This window comes from Salvelinus sp. IW2-2015, unplaced genomic scaffold, assembly GCF_002910315.2.
Source record: "Salvelinus sp. IW2-2015 unplaced genomic scaffold, ASM291031v2 Un_scaffold6213, whole genome shotgun sequence".
Taxonomy (NCBI): domain Eukaryota; kingdom Metazoa; phylum Chordata; class Actinopteri; order Salmoniformes; family Salmonidae; genus Salvelinus; species Salvelinus sp. IW2-2015.
The window spans coordinates 1-4,035 of record NW_019947476.1 but is presented as its reverse complement, the minus strand read 5'-3'; positions in this window follow the sequence as shown (position 1 = coordinate 4,035).

Below are 4,035 nucleotides of genomic sequence, written 5' to 3'. Positions count from 1 at the left end.
AGGCAGACGAGCCGCCATCCTGACTAGACAAGATAGMCGAGCAAATAAACCGCTTCTACTCTCCGTTCTGATGACAAACATAGTCACCAGAGAACAAACTGGARGAGCTTCGTTTGAGACGATCCTGTCAACTCTGAAGAAAAAATTTTGGGGTAATATTCTATGTTACACGACGTTGTGGCTGAACAAGGACACGGATAATATAAAGAATAAATAATAAAAAGATAATATACATCTGGCTGGCTTTTGTCAAGATCAGTCGGTAGCCTGGGGTAAGATGAGAGGGGGAGGGGAGTGCATCTTTATTAAACAACTGGTGCAGAATCTGTAATATTATTCAGGAAGTCTCATGTTTTTGATCACCTGAGTTAGAATAAGCTGCAAACCGTACTATAAAACAAGAGAGTTTTCATCTATATTTTTCGTAGCATATTTATTTACCGGTGCTTCTCGTGGACGGTGATATTAACGCAGGGAAACTGAAATCCCGTTTTTACCCCCAAAAAATGATCAGCATGTTACTTGAGCAACTACAGGTGACTAAACTGTAGTCCACCTTTACTCCACACAGAGACGCATACAAAGCTCTCTCTCTCACCCTCATTTAGACAAATCTGACCATAACTCTATCCTCCTGATTCCAGTTTACAAGCAAAAACTCAAACAGGAAGTGGTCTAATGAAGCGGAGACTAAAGGTACCGGACTTTCGATAGCACACACTGGTATTTATTCTGCGATTATTCCCATAACATTAAGGAGTTTAACACATCAGTCGCGGATTCATTAATAAGTGCATCGACGATGTCGTCCCCACAGTGACCGTACGTACATATTCCAACCAGAAGCCATGGATTACAGGTAACATCCATACTGAGCTAAAGGCCAGAGCTTCCGCTTTCAAGGAGCGGGACACTAATCTGGACGCTTATAAAAAATCCCGCTACYACCTCCGACGAGCCATCAAACAGGCAAAGCATCAATACAGGACMAAGAACGAATCCTACTACGTCGGCTCTGACGCTCGTCTGATGTGTCAAGGCTTGCAAACTATCATGGATTATAAACCCAGCCGCAAGCTGCCAAATGACATTAGCCTACCAGACAAGCTAAATGCCTTCTATGCTCGCTTTGAGGCAAGCAACAGGGTCAAAATAAAAGTCACAGTGGTTGTAGAGGGTGCAACAGGACAGTACATAAGGAGTAAATGTCACTTAGCTTTTCATAGCCGGGCATTCAGAGTTCGAAATAGCATGTCCGGTAGAGAGAGAGAGAGTTGAAAACAGCAGGCCTGGGACAAGGTATCGCTTCCGGTGAACAGGTCAGGGTTCCATAGCCGCAGGCAGAAGAGTTTAAACTGGAGCAGCAGCACTATTGACTATTGCTGCATTAGATACTGGAGGCTGAGACAGGGGGGATCTGGAGACACTGTGCGACGATACCCTTGGACAGGGCCAATCAGGCAGGATATAACCCCACCCACTTTAGTCTAAAGCAGGATATAACCCCACCCACTTTAGTCTAAAGCATACACTACACTATCAACAGACCAGCAACGTACTACCTTGAGACATGGCCGAGTATATCCCTCGAAGATCTCCTCCACCGCATGAGCCAGAGGACAGGAAGATCACGTCAGTGACTCAACCCACTCAAGTGACGCACCCCTACTAACGACGGCATGAAAGAGCACCAGTGAGCCAGTGACTCAGCCCCTGTAATAAGTTCAGAGGTAGAGAATCCCCAAGGAGAGAGTGGAACCGGCCAGGCAGAGATAGCAAGGGCGGTTCGTCGGTCGCTACGCAAGTGCCTTTCATGTTTCAAAACGTTTGCAACCCTGGGCCAGACTACACTCAGAGTCTATAGGGACTAATTAAGAGATGAGTCTTCAATAAAAGACTTAAAGGTTGAGACCGAGAGTCTGCGTCTCTCACATGGGTAGGCAGACCATTTCCATAAAAATAGCTTTATAGAGAAAGCCTGCCTCCAGCTGTTTTGCTTAGAAATTCTTGGGACAGTAAGGAGACCTGGCGGTCTTGTGGACCGTAGGGTACGTTTAGGTATGTACGGCAGGGACCAAATCAGAAGAAAGAGAGTAGGAGCCAAAGCCATGAAATGCATATTGTAGGTTAGCAGATAACACCTTGAAAATAGCCCTTGCCTAACAGGAAGCCAGGTGTAGGGAGCTAGCCCTGGAGTGATCAAACTTTGGGGTTCTAGTCGATTCTAGAGCCGTATTTAGAACTAAACTGAAGTTTATTTAGTGCTTTTATCCGGTAAGCCGGAAAGTAGAACATTGCAGTAGTCTAACCTATAGAAGTGACAAAAGCATGGATTACTTTGTTCCTGCCCAGATTTGGACTAGAAAGTTTCAGAATTTTTGCAATGTTACGTAGATGGAAAAGCTGTCGCTTGAAACAGTCTTGAATTGTTTTCGTCAAAAGAGAGATTCGAGGGTTCCAAGAGTAAGCGCCGAAGGTCCTCTCCAACAGTTTTATTTGAGACGACTTGTTACAACCATCAAGATGTATTGTGCAGATCAACAGGCAGATCTCTTATGCTTTCTCTGGGAACTAGACAAGCATCTCTGTTTTGTCCGAGTTTATAATTTAAAAAATGTGCCGCCATTCCAGGCGTTTCTTATCGGTTCTTTGTTATCACAGCACTATATACTGCACACATATTCACATACACTATATCAACACTATAATCACAATATATCACACATATGATCAACACTATATCACACTATATGATCACACTCTAACACATATACTCTTGATCACATTCCGTATATCACACATATAATCACACTCTATACACACTAGTATCACACTATATCGCACTTAACTATACAATCACACTATATCACACTCTACACACACTATCAACACTGTTATCAATTCTAATCACACTATATCACACCTATCACATATATCACAACTATATCACACTCTATCACACTATTCGACACATAATATTCACACTATATCACACATATCGGATCACACTCTATCCACTCTAAATCACACTATAATCACACTATACACATATATCACACCTCTATCACACTCTATCACATATATATCACACTATATCACACTTATCCCACTCCATTATCACAATTATCACACTAATACACAGCTGAATCACGACTATCACACACACTAATGATCAACACATTACTCGACACTCTATCACACTACTATATCACACTATATCACACTATCACAATCACACATCCAACACTATCAACCCTATATCACATTATCACCTATATTCATATACCTATAACTATGCCACTCTATCACACTCTATCGACACTCATATCACACTCTATCACCAGCCTATATCACACTATACCCACACTCTATCACACTATAATCACCCATATCACATCAATAACACACTATCTCACAACTATACTAGACACTATCATCACACTCTAACACCATAGCCTCATATCACACTATATCACACTATATCACACATATCACACCTCTAACACACTATTAATCGACAAGACCCTAACACCACTATATTACAACTATAACACTATATCACACTCTAACACACTATAATCTAACACTCTCAACCACACTATATCACACTAAACTCTAAACACACCTAGTATCACACACTACTATCACACTAATATCACACTCTATATCACACTATATCACACACTCTAACACACTATATCACACTTACTAACACACTATATTCAAACCACTAATCACCACTATATATCACACTATCATCAATCAACAATATCACACTCTAACACCTCTAATCACCACATCTAATCACACTATAACACAGCCTAAACACACCTATATTACACTATATCACAGCTATATTTCACCTCTAACACACTAATCATCTAAACACACCTATATCCGAACTAACACAACTAATATCACACTACCTCAATCACACACTATATTACACCTGATATCACAACTATTATCACCACCTGCTGAACACACTATATTAACACTCTAAAGGACTATATCACGACTCTAAACGTAACGTAA